Below are 18,525 nucleotides of genomic sequence, written 5' to 3'. Positions count from 1 at the left end.
TTCCGTTTTTCATCTATTTTTCCACACAATCCCGTTCCACCTGGGCGCCTTCACCAGACCTGACTTTTCTTTGGGGCAGCTGCTTAAGTTTTATCCCCCTTGATTGCTCTCTTGGCCACAACACAGCCTCTCTTTCTTAAACACACACACACTCCAGAGTACTTCCACACTCAGGCCCCACCACGAAGTTATTAATGAGCTGTTTAATTTTAATTAGATAGTAATTCATGTTAATGCCTGCTTAATGGAGCCAAATAATTCCCCTCGGTCACTCGGGGTCTTTATGCTTCGTTTACCAGCCCCTGCAGTTATTCTCCGGCTTTTGTTTTTATATTTCCTTTTCTGTGAGCAGCGGGTGAATCGGTAAAAAAAGGAGATGAGTGAGGAGTGTGTGTGTGTTCTGAGAGGGAGCGCTCATGTTTGTGCTGATTTTGTGTTGAACCACGCAGAAACACATCGGTCCACTACAGTAAATGCCTCCAGTCAGAGCAAAGAAAAGGTCAAACGGAGTATTGAACGTTAAGCAGGGTTAAACCCTCAAGTTGAAGTTCAGCTACCAGGAGAGGTTGTGACCTTTTTGTCCAGGCCAGGCCTCAAGGTAACTCCCTTACATCTTGTCATGCTCCTTATGAGGATGCACTGGGTTGATAAGCCCTCCCCGTTCTGCTCGAACATCGGTAGGACTGCACTGGATCAGACGACTGTATTTGCGTGAGGAGGAGCAGAGAGGTCAACGCTGTCGAGCTCGTCTCGGTTCTGTCTGGATGCCGCGGCACTAAGCCGAGTGGCTGAATTAAGTTAGCGGCCGCAGACAGGCTTTTAATTGCTGATTGACCAGTCTGAGTGCTCCCTTAGCTGGGGTCAATGTGGCGACCAGACAGGGAGGTCCCAAGGCCCCAGTGGCAATTTTAGCCTCCCAAACACGGCGAAGACGAGGAGGAAGACTGAGAGCCGAAAGATGCAATAAAGTTGGTAGTTCGTGGCTCCCGCCCTTAGAAACTCTTCAAATCACCGCAGACACTCGCTGGTGGAGTTGCTGCCAGCAGAGCTGGCTTTGAGGCCCGCAGATTAGCAAGTTCAATGTTTACTCCTCCACCAAATCTCATCTCCTTCATCTGTTTGACAATTACAAATTTACTTTGTACCCGTTCCATCCACTCCCTCCCTCTTCATCGCTTTTTTTCCCTCTAATTCTGTGAGGGGGTACAAAAGCCCATTCTGCTGTTTTAGCGGGATAGCTCCTCTCCTCCCCTCCTGTCCACCTCTCCTCCTCCTCCTCCTCCTCCTCTCCTCGGCTCACAGCAGGTGCCCGTCCTCAGCTAACATTTGTTATCTCTAATCCTGCAGGTTCGGCGCACAAAAAGAGCGTGGTAAACTCTCTCTCAGACCTAATCCCACCACTCCTTTTTTGATGGCACTCCCCTCGCCCTCCTCTCCTCTTTTCTCCCCTCACTATCTCTTTTTTAAGCAGATGGGGGGGCACTCCACTTCTCTGATTGCCACATAGCTTTTTTATCACCATGGCCTTCAATTTTTTGGGGGGCAGCTGTTGGTCCCTTTTTCCCCCCTGAGTTCTTTATACCTCTGATTCTCTTTTTCCCCTTTTCTCTTCTTCTTTTTTTGCCCTCTTTCCCTCGCTCTCAGTATCATTTACAGTCATTTTCTGGCAATTAAAATGGAGCGGTGCTGCAGGATTTTTGCCTGCAGTGCAACACTACAGTGCTGATGAATAATTCTTCACCCTGCAAACTGGAAAGCTAGCCTTTCTTTCATGTCGGGCCTTTGTTGATTTACCATTAAAACTTATACTGCACTGTGGTATGAGTGGAGGACCCGGCTCTGCGGGAACTGGCAAAAAGCAAAAAAAAAAAATGAGGATGAAGCAGATGCGTGTACACAGGCTTTAGGCTCTTTTTTTCCCAGCCTCTCTGTTCAGCATGTGTGTCTTTGCGCTTGTGTTTATAGTTTAGATTTATGGTGCATGAAACCTCTTTATTTATGTCCACTGTCTTGTTCTGTACCACTTAGGTTTTATGTTAATTTTTCTTATCAGTGGTTTTCATTATGAGGCCTTTCTTCATTGTGTGAGTGATTAGACAGTCATTCATCTCTGTTTCTTTCTCTAGCGCGCACACTCAGTGACCGATGCGTGGAAGGAGTGTGTGTGTGTGTGTGTGTGTGTGGGGCGGGGTGGTGTTGGCAGCATGTTAAATGATGTGGGTCTGCAGGCCGGCTCAGCTCTGGTGGCAGCAGCCTGGAGTAGACTTATCAAGGTTTAAACCTTTTTCTAATAAGTTGTTTTTCCTTGTGAACAAATATAAAGGTAAACTATTGAATAACAATAATAAATGTACATTTAATTAAAAAAAAAAAGACTAAATTCCCATAAAACTGACCTTAGACATTTTTAAATAGCCAACAAAAAATGCAATTTTCCTTTTTAACTAAATTAGAATGGGATCTTTTGCACTCAACAGCCAATAATAATGACAAAATATACTTTTATTATTGAAAAAAAAGGAACATAAGTCTACAGCCCCTCACTTTTACCACTGAAAGCTTCACGTCAGCTAAGTGCATTTTCTTATTCGATCCATGCTCATTTTCAAAAGATTTACAAAATACTGCACCCAATTACCTAATTTCTCTTCATCATTTATAGCAAAATATTAGTTTATAGTGAAAACAGCTTAAAAAGTAACTCAGCTATGATGATATGTTTTAGGGTTAATACACGCTAATAACAGATGCTGCAGTTAACTCCTTACAAGCCAGGGGGCCATCTGTGGGCTCTTTTGACTTCACACACACACACATATCCAGATCCTCATAAATACCAAAAGGAATTTTAATTCAAAAAATGACAAAAAAGTGAGATAGAATTTGATTGGCGTGCCTCACTAAATTTCTAGTGTCCATGTGAAGAGCTACATAAAAGTTTTATTTTGAAAAATTACAGAAAGAATGAAAGTATTCAATATTTCTTTCTCAAGAGATTAAAGTTGAAACACTTTAATTCCATTTCGGTGCTTAAAGTTTAATAAAGATATAGTTTAAATAAATTTGAATTAATTAAAAATTCAGATTAGTCTCTTACACAGAGATCAAGTTCTTGTATGTACTATGAATAGACAATACTACTATTTCGGCTGAAAATTAATAAAAAATATATATACATTTTTATAATTTCTGATCCCAGCCCAACTACTTTGTTACATGTCCCTTCATTCCTTCAATTCCTCTTCAGGTGATGTGGGTCCACTCACATAATGAAAAAAAGCAGGCAGCTAACAGAGGAGGGGCAAAGTTTAAGCAGTTTTAACCCCGGCTGGAGGTGTTGAATTAGGACCTCAGCAGAAGTATCTTCCCACCGTGTCATCTGGCTCAGTAGTTATTCCCCAGTCAGTTATATGGCTTCAGCATATTGAACAGCAAACATGACCACACACTCATTCGCCTGCTCTGACAAGAGACACACAAACAAGCAGACACTTTTACACATGCACAAGCACACACAAGTAAGTAAACAAACACTATTTTTCACACTGTCACACTCACATGGACACAGTCATGCACTGAAGAGATAATGGTGGCCAGAGGCGGTCTTGGTGCACTCCCTCTCTCTCCCTCCCTGTCTCTGAGGCGGCGAGCGTGCTCTGGTCCTCGCTGTCTGTTAGATTTGATCACCATCACCCAACTGCAACGGACAGCGCGCAGCTCAGCTCAGCTGACGGCTCATTGGAACACGCACACATGCACACATGCAGCCACTGTGCCAGAGGATATTGCGCGCAGTGTCTGACACCTCTAAATAAGTGTTTACTCTTTGTGTGTGCATGTGTTAGTGTGTGTGTACGTACATGTGCCTTTGCATTCTGTTTGCCTCTCCATCCGTGGCTGAGAGTGTGCTTGTGCACGTCTCTGTGTGTGCATGCCAGGCAACAGCAGTCCTATGAAACACATCCAGAAAGATCCTCCCAGCTTCTACACCACTGTCTCAGTCATTAACATAGTCAGCATGTAATGGGATTCTGTGATGTACAGCTGCTAATATGAATCAACAATCTTATGTTTAAGCAAGTGAAGGACGATTTAACAGTGTAATGATGAAGAAAATTGAAATAAAAAGTGTTAACTAAATCCTGTCTAATGTGGAGTTCTTAGAGATTTATCATTTTGTCTCCATAAATGTTGAAGTAATGATAACTCCTGATAGGTTTCAAAGTGTTGCTCTTCCTCTGTCACACGTCTAAGCGCACATATTAGCTTGTATGCAGTCACATTCGGCAGTGACAGATGAGAAATGGCAAGCTGTTAATGTGCGTGTGTGTCTGCATGCACCCACGTGTGTATCTGTATCTCAGTCTGTCTGCAAAGAGATTTTAATAAGACAGAAAAGAGGGGGTACAGTAAATCTTACATCTGAGTGAGCCCATCTCTGAGACCCGAGGGTGCCATGCTATGATTGACAGGCCCCCTTTCACTGGCGCTGTCGGACGCGGGACGGATTAGGGCTGTCTCGCCCTAAAGGGCCATTGTGGCTCCACGTCTCCCAGCTGCTTCACCGTGCACCCCTCTCCGCAACTTAAGGGGCCCCTGCTAACATGTGTGTGAGTGTGTGTGTGTGTTGTGGTTTGGGGGTGCCACGGTTTGTATGGCATGAGTTTGTTTGACCCTCTGTCTTAATTCTGTGAGCTGTTAAAATAATAGGAGGCCACCGCCGAGTCAAAAGTTTACTGGTGGCGTTTTATTTCTGAAGATGTCGGGTTTTCTTTAACTTCACCACTTTCAAAAGCTACCAGTCAAAATTATTTTTCCAAATTTTGCAAAATCTTCATGAAATTTGACGCTTCCTTTGAGTTAAAATTTTAACTTGTCGTTTTTTATTTTAGTATAATTCAACTTATATTGGAGAAAAATGCTTTCCCACATTGCTGCGCCGCCTCACTTAAAGACTGTCTGTCAGGTTCCTTTTTGACTATAGAGTTTTATGAGACAGCCAGTTCATACCAAGTCCCAGGTGTGTTGCTCTAGGTGCTAGTGTCCCTATGGCACATCAGAGGCCCCCAGCACCCAGATGTTTAGGGCAAAACAGCCTTAAATTCTGAACCTGTGACATTATTATCACCTTAGCGGCTCCAGTTAAACTGGCTTTGTTCCATATTGATTTCAAATGGAACCCTTTTTGAGAAACCTTTTTCTTGGGTTTATTTTTAAAATAAATTAATTAATGTAAGAAATGAAGCTTGTTTAATAAAATGTTTAAAGTGTAAAAAGTGAAACATTGAATCAATTGACAAAAGGTCTGTCATTTGTTATATTTAAAATGATTAGTTTTCATTACATTAAAAATACTGAATTGACGGTTTAGTCAACTCAAAAATTAAAAAAAATATTGTTTTTAAATGTAACAAATTACAGAGCTTTTGTATATTGATCCAATGCTTCAGATTTTACAGTGTACCTTCCTTATTTATTTATTTAGTTTTGTTCAGCTGCTCTTTTATTGATAAACTGTGATTTCAAAGCTTATTGGACAATAATCTTAAAAGCACGTTTTTTTTGTGGCAAACTTAAGCAATAACTAATTTAATATAGAAACTAAACATAAACTGAAAAAAGTGAAACATTGAATCAATTTACAAAAGTTCTGTAATTTGTTGCTTTTATTATTATTCATCAAATTAAAATTTTAAGTTGATGGTTTACTTAACTTTAACATTGAATTTGATACAAATTCATACTTTCAAATTTATCAAATTATAGAACTTTAATTAACTGATTCAATGTTTCACTTTTTAAAGTGTATCATCAGTTAATGTCGTGGCTGGAACTGATAGTGGATTTCAGACTGTTTCCAAAATGTGCTGTGTATTTTCAGACCCAGACCACATAAATGAACAAACGTCACAAGAGCACAAAAAATAAAATTAGCAGAAAGCCTACCATCACCAAAAGAACCATTCTTCTGGTTTTAGGGATAGAATTAAAAATCTAGTGAAAAATCATGTTTTTGGTGTTTTTTAACATGCTCTTGTGGCATTTTTCTCATAACAGAGAACATTTATAAAGAAAATTTGGATTGTTTTTTTTTTTAATTAACTCGTGAAACAGGAGTGGACATAAAAAATGTCATTGGAAAAAAACCTGCAGTGATGAAGGTCTTAAAGCCATCAGTCATCTGTTTTGCTCCATTCTGATGTGTTAACTTGCAGAAAAATAGATCTCCTCGTCTGAGCTGGCATCTGGTTCAGAACTATACAGCTGGATAGCTCCAATATTGCTCGCCATTTTTGTTACACTGCTAATCTTAGGTTGGGGTTGTGAGGGGCTGTAGGGTAGCGGGAGACAGTGTAAACAAAGGGATGATGGGAAAAGAGAGTAGACTTACTCCTGCTCACAACTAAGAGGCAAATGTCTGATAAACTCCTGCTGATCAACAGAAACTATGTACTAGAAAACAACACTTTTATTTAGGCTAAAATACCAATATTAATAGTTAAAAGGCCGCTCAGAACACTTTTAAAATAGATCAAAACATGATTGGAGTGGGACTTTAAACTCCGACACTCAGGCAGAAAAGAGGAATGGATTCCCATCCTTTGAAATAACACACTTGGCCTTTTATGATCTAATTGCAAAATGGCTTAAAAAGGGTTTCAAGTTCAGTTTAAGCATGGCTTTGACACAGACCCATAAAACAAGCTGTACCACGAGGGATTCAAACACTGGAGATTTGCCACGTCTGATTAAGACACGCTGTGCAATATGTCAAGATATAGCAGTAATTTGACCTTTCTAACCGCTCTGTGTCTTCCTAGGGTTTTCCAATCCGCTACTACAGAGGAATGTAAGGAGTTCCCATGATGGGGTATCTTTTAAGGTTGTAAGACCTCTGCCATGGATGCTGGGCAGGACAGGCTGGCCCTATGGCAGAGCTGGCAGCCACTGCGGCAGCGCTGGCACGGCGTTTTGGCCGGATAGAGGATGCCAGCAGTCTGCCACTTTCCTGCTGAGAATCTCCCAGACAATTAGGCAGCTACAGCAGTGAGCTGCCACCTGAACGGAACGGCAGGGGAACAGTGAAAAGGACCAGTGATTAGCACTGTTTTACAGTTTACATTGTCACAGTACACCGACATAGCCAAGCAACCGAACGTAAACAGATGAATTGTTTCGCTCCTGGCTCTACTTGTAAGCATTTTGTCCTCAAAGTGCGCAAAACATGTACGCACAAGTCCTTGAAAGAAGAGTCTTGATTTGATTTGTGCAAAGGGTGAAAAAAGTTGCCCTCCTTCTATCCATGTCTTTGTCACCCCAGCGGAAAAAGGAGTGGATCACTTTCAGTCTCACTTTCTCTGTTCCTTTAGCCCCTCTCCATCGCTCTGTCTGATGAAAGAGGAACTATGATCGCTTTGACAACAAAGGGCCCAGCCGCGTGTATTTGGATGAGGGTCTTCTTTCTTCTCTCCTTCCTCCTCCTTCTCTATCTATTTCTTCTAACCCCCTCTGATCTCACTTAGTCTCTCCTTCCTCAGTGCCCCCCCTCCCCTTCCCCTCCCCGCTCTATCTCTTGCCGCCCGATGCCACTCTCCGGCGTTGCTCCTCCGTTGTTCGTTCGGGCCTCAGCGATACAATCAGAGTATGGAATTAAAAATCAGAAAGTGTCCTTGTCGAAGAGACATGCTGGATGGCACACTTTGATGTCTCCTCGTAAATTTGAAATTCATATGTTGTCACACTTGATATTACCCCCCCGACTCACTCTTTCTTTCCTCCTTCCCTCTGTCCCCCTCTTTTCCCGTTGCCATCATGTAGTATTCACTTAGAAAAAGAGGAGCGAGGGGGACAGGGAAGCATGTAGAAAGCATTGTAAAAGTGTTTCTTAAAGCTCTTTCTTGTCTTCCATTTTTCATGCATTCACTCGGTGAAGAAGGCGGGAAAGACATAATGAATCATTCAATCTCCTTTTGATTGTGGATGCTGGGGTGCGTGGGTTTAAAGGTAGAAGACAGGGACTGAGGGACCACCAGATGGGGTGGAGATGTGGTGGTGGGCCACTTTGATGCAATTTCAGAACTCTGCGCCAAGTCAAAGATTTTTGACAGAGTGAGGAAAGTGTGGTCGACATGTAATGTAGCACACCCAAATTCAGACTAGCATGTTGGGTCTTCAGCTGACAGCCCTACCTAGTTCTTAGAAAAGTAAGACATGTGCATTTTGGGATTCTCGTAACCATTCCTTTCCCTTTACAAGCCCCCTCTGATGAAAATCCTGTTTTTTGAGTTTTTAACATGTACATGTGTGTGGCATTTTTCTTATGAAAAAGAACAAATGTAATAAGAAATCATTTCTGAGTATTTCTCCTTTTAAATCTCTGTCAATCAAACTGTCACAGACAGGTTTTGTTTGAATTGTTGAGCTTTCTTGCCATCACAACAGCTCTGCTGCACATGCACTAAACCCTCATCTGTTCCTAGCGTGCCTAGCTCAGGTGCTGGAGAAGAGAAGATGGTATCTTCCTATTGACTGCAGTCAAATGAGCCGCCGTTTACATTTCTGTGGTCAAACTAACTGTCACTGGATTTTTTTGTGAGTTTCATACAATACTTACAGTAGCAGGGCTGAGAACGCTGGAAAATCTCAGCGAAGCTTCTGGATATGCGAACGGCGGCTCATTTGACTGCATTTTGATGTAAGCTTTCATTATTTTAACAAAGACTGCTCTGAGAAACTAATGGTTTCAATGTATTGGTCATAGCAACAATAAACATTCAATAATTAGCTAAAAAAGTATTTGCTGAACTGGAAGGCGAAGGAATCAGGCTTTTGGAGGAATTTCGGTCCACATACGCCTCACCTCCTCGTCCGGCTCAAAATGCAAAATGAAAACTTAGAACTTTCATAATCAGACAGGGGGCATCAGGGGCTGCTCCAAAAGCTACACCCCTTCAGAGGAGATTTTGAAAACAGAGGCTTCAGATTAACATGAAAAATTGCTTTTTAAGACATTTAGATTGTGGGATTTTGGTTGAAAGCTTCACAATCCTAATTAAAACACTAATGGGAACATTTTTTAAATAAAAAAAATGTCATAGGGGGACTTTAAAGACCCATTCCGATGAAATTCATGTTTTTGGTATATTTACCAAGTTTATAGTTGTTTCGCACACATTACAATCAGTAGGGCACGCACTCTCTGGTGCGCCCCATTCCAGCATGTCCCCTTGCAGACAAATAGATCCATGTGCATCTTTGTTTTCCTCGTCTGAACTGGCATCTGCCTCAAACTGTACAGCTGGATAGCTAAGATATTGCACTCCATTTTTGTTGCACCGCTAATGTTAAGTTGGGGTGTGAGGGGCTGCAAACTAGTAAGAGAACGTGTAAACAAAGGGATAATGGGAGGTAAGTGCAGGCTAACTCCCCACAAACAGTCCTGGTCACAACTCGGAGGCAAATTTCTGATAAACTACTGCCACTCTGCTGAAACTATGTCCTACAAAACAACACAGGTTTTATTGATCTTTGCTAAAAATATCCTATTCATAATTAGTAGACCACTGGGAATGCTTTTAACATAGATCACAAGATAATTGGAGTCGATTTTAACTACCTGCTCAACTAAAATTAAATTTTAGAACACATTTAAAAAAAAACATTGATTATTATTCCTTCAAGGCAATAAACAAAAAAAGCAAAAACAAAAAAGCAAAAAAATCTAAACAAAACAAAGCCTTTTTTAAATTGATTTAGTCTCAAATTTAAAATGATAAGTATTTGAAGGTAAATCATTAACAAGAAAAATGCAAAAACATGTCAAATTTACTTTAAAAAGCATGAGTATGTGTGACCACACGGCTAAAATCTTAATTCTTCTCCTAAAAAGGATCATTAGACTGATAGGGTTTTTGATTCCACTCATCTTGGATTCAATTCTTGTTATCTTAAACAGAAATAAAAAACGGTGTCAGCTGGTCCTTGAGAGAAGCTCCTAAGACTATTACAAATGGGTGCAAGGGTGGAGCAGTAAGTATTGGGGGTTTGGGTGGAGGTGGGGGAGAATGTAGATGAGCAGGATGGGGCTGGAGACAGGGATGGGGAGTCCCTCAGGTCCACTATATGCCAGTTTCATCATCAATCACTCCTGCTGAGGCCCTTCTGACCCTCCCACTCCTGATTTCCACTCCACCTAGAAGGCCTGTTATCTAAGCTCCGGCAGCAGATCCCTGCCACCCTCCTCCCAACATCACAACAATTTATTTTATCAAGCATTTCAAGAAAATCCCCCCTTTTGCTTTTTCAAACTACCTTTACCTCCTGACTGTCCTCTCTTTGACTCTCCATCTTTCCTTTTTTAAATCTCTAATTCCTGTTTTCTCCCTCTCCCTCCTTGTGACAAATGGGTTTTAATAAAAGCTGACAGAGTGATAAAATTAAAGGAGTGCATTCCATGGCCGGCTACATTTCCAGCCTTCACGTGGCGCTGACATATTTAAAACAGGGCCTTAATTCACCAGCTTGTGAGTGTCTTGCATCACCGGGGTTTCTCTGTGTTATCACAACCATTATTACTGCCTGACACTGTATTGTTGTAAAAAAAAAAAAAAAATCATAGCCAACCGACATCAGAGAGATGAGCATTTAGCAGCCCTTTCGTCCTTGTGCCAACAGTGACCCCTGTAAAACAGTTTATTTCATTGACCCTATTAGCAGATATTAGGCTCCATCTCCCATGTTGTCTCATTATAGCCCCCAGATCATAAAGAGAGGGGGTTGGGACAGAGAGGGAGACGGGACGGTGCGTCTTTTCCAAGGGAATCCTTCCATAAGGAATAACCGACACCAAGGACTTACCCACGCCTTGAGAGCTCTCGTCCGACATTAGAAAGCATTGTTTAGTTGGATTACGGGACGAGGAGGGGTACCTAATCCCCTAATTTTTAATCTCTCTTGATTCCAGAAGGATGCATAAGGCACTGGGGTGCTTCCCTGACATAGCTTGGGTAGGTGGGTTACAGACGGGAGGGGTGGAGGAGGGGTGGAAAAATAAAAGGGCTTTCTAACAAAGAGATTGACATTAAGTCCTTTGCTTTGAGAAACTATGAGTGGAAAATCATTCTAAAATCTTCAAATGGGTTGGAGATATTAATATTTTAAAAATCAGTTGTTGAAATTAAATAAAAGTAAAAAAAAAAGATAAATTGGCATAAAAAGATAAATATTGATGACTAATTCCAATCTTATTTGCTGCAACAATCAAAATTCTTTGGCAGCAGGAAAAGCCTATCCTTCTCCCCAAATGTTTTTGCTTTGTCATTTCATCCCCCCCACCACTATCTGCCTGGTTGTGTGGATAATTTTTCAGACAGCTTATGGGACTGAGGGATAAGTTGTCTGGAAGCTCATCCCCATAATCTGTGAAGGATATACAGGGCCTCCCCAGGCAGGACACAAGGACTGTTCACCTGCAGCATGGGCTAAATAAGATTACATGCCACACTGAAACCTAAATCGAGTGGGAGGAAACCCCAAACAAAGGAAAAAAAAAAATCAAGAAATAAAAAATCGAAGGTTCAAATATTTGAGTTTGAAACTAAAAAAATGGTTTAGGGTCAGAGGACTACAAATCTTCAAATGGGTTCTTAAATAAAAAGCTTTCCATGAAGTGGAGAAGAGGATAGAAAACGGAGAGTGGTCGCAACAAACACACTTGGAGTTTGAAATTATTGCGTCCAATCTCAAAGTAACCTTGGGCAGCTTCCAGCACAACTGAGAGAGCGAACAAGCGACGGGGTTTTGGAGGCTGGCCAACACAAGCCTTTTGTGCCAGCAGTCGCCACATTCCAATCAGCCATGGATATTTATACTAAGGGCTTAATTGAAAGCTTGGCTTGTGAACCATCTGCATGCACCCACACTCCAACTCTTCTTTCTTGAGCACAAACACAGACATGCTCTTCAGTGCTTCTCCATCCGAGACACAGCCAGCTTTGACCCGCAGAGGAGAGGCCAGACTCTGACGGTTTACAACATGAGAGGCCAAAATTTTGGGGTTCAGGATGAAGGCATGGCTGGCAGATTAATTTAGGAATCTCGTTTTTTTTTTTTTATTCTTTGGAAGAAACATGCTGTTCAGGGAGTTTCCCCATCTAGCCCACAGCTAGTCTATAAAATGAAATGGAATTTTTTTTTTATGATGTGTTCCATTGACAAAACAAAAAAAGTCAAATAAATTCAATGTATTTGAATGATGTAATTTGCATGTATTTACATGTGACCAGAACAAAAACTGATAGAAATTCATGCTGGTCACGGATGCACATTGCTGCATTCCGTGTTTTAGTTGTGTCCGAGGTTCAATGTTGTTGTTGGTCACACATGTCGAACCCCAACCATAATTTTTCCAGCACTGGACACACGTATTTAGGAAATTATGAGTGAATAATAATTTTTTGAATATATTTTAGCATTTTTTAATTTGAAATAATAGAAAAGAAACTGCAACTTCCCTATAAAAGAGAGCTTAAAATCTTTGATTGGCAGAGATTTAAAATGATAAATAATCAGAAAGGCAAAAATGAAATGATTTTTTATTAAATGTGTTCTCTTTTATGAGAAAAATGCTGCACGAACATTTCAAAAACTCCTAAAATGTGGTTTTCTTTGGAGGAGGACTTTAAAGTAATAGGCTGATGTTTATGAATCCAGGCTTTAAAGTCCTTCTCCGGTTAACTTTTGATCAAAAGTGTTTCCAGTGGTCTTTTAATTATGATTACAAAAACAAAAACAGCAGTAGTTCATTAGAAATTTGTCTCTGAGTTGTGGACAGGATCATTGGTGTGGATTAAGCAGCCCTCTTCCCATCATCCATATGTTTTTGTGCTCCCCCGCTAGCTTACAGCCCCTCACAACCTCAACCAAGTAACAAAAATGGCGAGCGACATTGGAGCTATCCAGACGTATAGAGGCAGATACCAGCTTGGATGGGGAAAATGAAGATACACATGGATCTAGTCGTGTACAAGTGCATCAGAATGGTTTGGAGCAGGGAGCTTGTATTTTCTTCATAACAAATACGCTCTTTCTCAAAATGCATTTTTTGTCAGCTCCTGATTCACAATGATTTGAATAGATAAGTAGTCAGAAATGCAATTTGAAGTTTAATTTGTTTTATACCTGTCCTCAGTCGTGACTAAAATGCCATAAGAATGTGTTAAAAACACCAAAAACAGGATTTCCTTCAGGTTTGTCTTTCAAGAATGTCCAGTTTAATAGAAAAAGTCAGTTTCTGACTGTAACCTGTTAAGGTTCACACACACCAGTTGTGTTGACATGCATTTAAGTGGCCACTTTCAATGGAAAGTTTATGCAAACGGGCGTAGTAGTCCGAAATTCTACTCTACACGTGCTTGTATAGACTTTTCATTGAAATTGGCCACTTAAACATCCAGTGTGTGGTTGGAGGTAAACATAAAAAAGCCTTTAAAGGGTTTAAGACTATTACCCGGTTCAACACACCACAAAAGCAAATTTCATCAAATGCAAAGCTGGATTCTAAAGACCAAAAGATTCCATCCTCACGTCAGGTTTTTCTTTTTTTTTTTTGCAGCAAATGACTTCACAGTTACAGAAACGTGGCTCAAAGAGGGACTAAACAACATAAAATAGTTTAAAAAAAAAAAAAAAAGAATTGACCCTCTGGTTTAAAATCGCCACTTATAATCTGATTTCCAATTTAAAAAACAGAGTAAATTTGTTGTTTTTCAAATGTTTTATGGATTCTGGTCTAGTTTTGGTTTTTAAAGCAGATTGCATTTGTTCAGTTTTAAACATGGAGCAAATCTTAAAAGTGCTTCATGATAAACTTTTTCTGCTCCCTCAAAATAAAAAAGTTAAAGAACATAGAAAATGTATTTTCTTATATTCTCATGGTTGTAAAGCAGATAAGCATGGGAACTTGACTTTTTATCTAGTTGTAATTTTGACACAGTGAGCCAACAAACCTGCATTCAGAAATGCTGTGCAGCTGAAGAACCCTGGCAGCTGATAAAAGGAACTCAACACCGGTGTGAGATAAATGACTTGATGATTGATTACTGCCTCCAGCATAAAAAGGAGCAAAGCACAAAAACCAGTTGGTAATGTTTGTGTCATGAGCTTTTTTCTCACAGAATCTTCTTCATATCGCACAACATTGACAGTTTTCTTCTAGTCCCTACCGAGTCTTAAGTCAATTTTAAAGTTGCTGAAGCTAAAACTAATATGGAAAAGGAACTCCAATTTTAACATTTGCCAGAAAGCAACAGAGCGTCAATACATTATGAGTGTTTGAGCTGTGAAACACCAATTTCAGGTCGGTGTTTAACAGAGCTTAAATGCACCACAGGCTCATGGGAACGAGTAACTAAACTCACTGATTAGTGCACAATTAGTAAAGTGTTTTGTCAGTTAACAGGACCGGCTGATAGAGTTTGCAGCAAAGCTGTGCAGTGTGTTAAAGCTTTCGGCGGGTATCCAGCTGGCCCCTCGCTCATCTCTGGGACGTGTTAGGATTTTCCTGCCAGCTGGCACTGAAACACACCACCATGCTCATTCATGACAGGCACTTCCAAAATCTTGCAAACAACTTGGTGATTTTTTTTTTGAATACTTCCTTCACAAGGTCTTTTCAAAACAGGAGGAGTAAAAGAAAAAAGCCTCAAAAAACAAAACAAACAAACAAAATAAGCACTTTTTCCTGCGCTCTCAGCCAAGGACATTCGGGTAGAACTTAGAAAAGTTTCTTGTAAACACTGTTTTTGTGTGTTTAACTTTTGAACTTTTGTTGCTACATAAGACAAAAGAAGTTCCAGTGAAATACTATTTTGCTGTTTTAATCTTTTATTGCTTTACTGGTCATGAAAGATTAGTTGACTTTAAACAACTCAAGATAATGATGTTCTGCCTGTTTAAACCTGTCCAATGTTTCATATTCTCAAAAAGGAAATTTCCTTTTTATCATAGGTACAGAACTTACAGATAGAAAAAAAACTGTTTGGGGAACATTTCCAACAAAATCAGGTCTTAAAGCTTGAAAAAAACATCAGGAAATGTATTATATTTAATTCCAAACCACATTTTTTTTTTCTTGTAACCCTAATTCTCTTTCTTTTCTCAAAAGGTTTTTCCTACAGTTGTAAATGAAAATGATGTTCTTAATCTATCCTGCCTGGATAAATAAAGGTTAATCAAATAAAAATACTTAGATACACACATTCTGAGACCCCTATCTCATTAGCATTTTTCTCAAAACCTATCGCACTCAACTTGGCCCATCTTTTCTGACCTGTAGTTCATCATCAGTCCACTAGAGGCAGTAGAAAGGTTTTTCCTACACATTTCAAAAATGGCTGCCTCCGAGAAATCTCAAAAACGGTTATGGAGGGAAAAGTTGAGTTAATTTTCAAAATGTTTTTTGTGAAAATAAATCATCTATTGTCATTCATTTCTTTAGATGACTACTTGCTGTATTGAAAGAATGCAAAATGTTGATGATTAACTCTTGTAATGCAGTTACTCCATGTTAAAGATGTGTGTATCAAATTTCAGACGGTGGATAATTAAAGTTATTTTCTTTCCTGAACACCTGTCTATATTTTTGCATCTTAAACTATCATTTTATGGAGGAATTCACTCAAACTATAAATAATACTATTTGTAACTCATTGAAATATTGCACATTTTTTTCATTAAAGTGCATCTTCATCAAAAAGCATCTTAATTCTATTTAAAAAAAAGTTTATTCTTATTAAGTCTTTGATGTGTCTTGCTTTACAGGGTTAAAAAAGAACATTTTTCATTTATAACTTGGTTGTAACTTTTGATTTTCTTTAGTTTCTACTTCTGTGCAATTCACCACATATGATGCTAAAACTGTGCCTAAAATCACACATCAGAGGCAACTATCCTTGTCAAAAAACACTAAGTTAAAAAAAAAGAAGAATAGGCAAGTAGATTTTTTTTCTATTAGGGATGCTATATTTCATGTGTGTGACATTTTGTTTTTTTATGGTAAAAAAAAAAAAAAAGTATTTTTTGACACAGTAGTAACTTCTTTAAAGAGCTAAGGGCTGCCAAAAAATATGTATCTCTGACAACAAAACAATCACACTGGAAGGGATGGAATAAAGCTGAATGGCTAATGCCCTCTCCTAAAACCATTGCTGTAAATAGAGGTGTAAAACATGGCTATGGAAGGAAGGAGTTATGGGATTAATTAGAGCATAACTTAAATCTCATTTAATTCTCAGAACCCTCCAAAAAGTCCCTAAAAGCAGCCACATCTAATGCATATCATAAAAATAAGATGCATTTTTAGATCTTCATTTTTTGTGCTTTTGTATAAATTAATGTTTAAAATTTAACACTGCAAAGTGATTGAAATTTGTTTTTTACTGCAGTGTTGTGAAGCCAAAGCACCTGAAACGTTACACTTAAATAAACAGACGTTTTTTTAAAGGCCAAAAAATGACACCGTCAGCACTGGAGGAGATGATTATGTACATCATTGCGAGGCCAAAAAGTACTCGTACACTTTGTGGAATCGGAACAGAGTAAATGAGCGGCACTAAAAATAGCCACTTTACATGTTGCTGGGGAATGGAGAAATGCTGCCAAACACAAAATTATTCTCCTTGCTTTTGTGGCTTGTGCCGGCGATAAATCAAAACGCAGAAGAACAATTAGCACTCTGTTGACACTATTCACACACAACAGTTTATACAGGAAGTCAGCCAAGAGATGTAAAACCCACCGTATTGTCTTGCCAAGTGCATCTGCTATTATCATTAGTGGAAATCCATCCACTTGTTGTACAAGCTTGTGAAAACAGGTCTGCAGGTCCCGTTTATAGACCGTGTTGTATAATAAATGATGGGCTCTGCAAATTTACGGCAGTTACATGCGGTGGGAAAGCACAAGAGACAATTCATCCCCAAATGATTACAGCGCACCGGCTCCGTGAACTCACTGGAAATGCCTTACAGGTCAAACATACAGTAGCATGTCCCCCTTTTTCTTTACATTCAATTGGAAATCATTTGCTTAAAGCAATCGCGCATACTTCAATAACAACAGAGATAAACAACACTCATCCGGTCTAATCTCTCCACGGACAACCCAGCTCAATCAATTAATTACCTAGACTCTGCATTTCACTTCTGGGCATTAGTATTCATCTTTAAATATTAATTTGGCTTTGTCCAGGGACTGACACGAGGGCTGGGTTGTTGTCTTCAAGAAGCTTTATGGGACGTTCGCTGAAAAAACAAAAGGACTTCTTTAAAAAAAAAAAGACAAGACTTGTTTGAAGTTTTCTTGTTTTGCAAAATAAAACAGTAAAAAAAGAACCTAGGATTTAAAGATTGTAGGTGGTTCAGTTTGCTGAGTTGGAGATTTCACAGACAAAAAAAAAGAAGTGTTCAAAGACTTTTTGTCTGAAGTGAGTAATACGAGATTCAGTTATGTTCTTTGATCCGTTTTATTACCACTGTCATGAATTCAACATTAATTTCAACCCCAGATTTGAGGCGGCGTTGAAGGGGCAAGAAGGCTTTTCTTTGCATTTTTTTCCCCTTGTCTGTTAAATTACCTTTTTTATTGCAAAGATATTTCTTTTTGGGAAGCAAAAGACAAAAGAGGAGCCAACAGTCAGCGTAAATTAAACAACTTGTCTAAAATTACGGTTGGAAGTAATGAAGATTCACATCATATTTCTCCATCACTCTGGGTGGGTTGGAGACAACAACAATATTGGAGTATGGAAGTGTCTTAGGAGGAAAATCTCAGTCTTCATTTAGGCCGTCTTTAATTATTAACCAAACACATGTATTTATTTTTTACGCTCTACCATAGAAATACCCAGGTGAGTTGAGCTTCTCTCGGGATGAAAGCTCTGAGGAGGTGAGAGGGGGGAAGAAACTCTTCTGCCTTTTTTCTTCCATCCACTGCTTTGCACCAGTGTTTATAGCCCAGAGCAGAGGAAGCCATGAAAAAGCTCATATTTGGCCTCTGTCCACCTTACCTGCAGAATCTACTGTATCAGCATCTCGAGAGTTTCACAGGGCGAAAAGCAAAAACACAGAACTGAAGGCAGCAGGCACAGAGGGTGCAAAGTTAATTGGTTCATGTATTTCAAATGGCTGGATTTCCATTTTATTTTAAGCAAAGCATAGACATGGGATGTGTGTTTAATGTATTTAAGTTGTCTAAAATAGTTAATTTAAGCAGTCTAACTGAGTAGATAAGCTTGCACTGCATATATCTTTGGGTTAGCCACAATATTTAAGTTTGACTCCTACAAGGTACTGCAATCAAATATTTCTTTTCACCAACCTTTATTGACAAGTACACTATTTTTTATAAAGTCCAATGCTAGTTTAAATCATAGGAGTCATTTAACAAAAGATTTTTTTGCAATCCACCATAGTTTCCATAGTAATATATATATATATATATATATATATATATATATATATATATATA

At 39.4% G+C, this 18,525-nt stretch overlaps 1 long non-coding RNA gene across 1 annotated transcript in view; it reads right to left on the bottom strand.

Moving 5' to 3' along the window:
- Positions 1 to 16,744: 16,744 nt before the first annotated feature.
- LOC118599786 overlaps positions 16,745 to 18,525 on the bottom strand; it is a 10,453-nt gene continuing 8,672 nt past the window's right edge. The window contains exon 2 of the long non-coding RNA XR_004949289.1: positions 16,745 to 17,300. This is a non-coding gene — a long non-coding RNA (uncharacterized LOC118599786). The remainder of the gene's footprint in view (positions 17,301 to 18,525) is intronic.

Source organism: Oryzias melastigma, linkage group LG16 (assembly GCF_002922805.2).
Source record: "Oryzias melastigma strain HK-1 linkage group LG16, ASM292280v2, whole genome shotgun sequence".
In the NCBI taxonomy this organism is placed as follows: Eukaryota; Metazoa; Chordata; class Actinopteri; order Beloniformes; family Adrianichthyidae; genus Oryzias; species Oryzias melastigma.
Note: the sequence above shows the minus strand (reverse complement) of the source record. Positions and strands in the feature narration are given on the sequence as shown.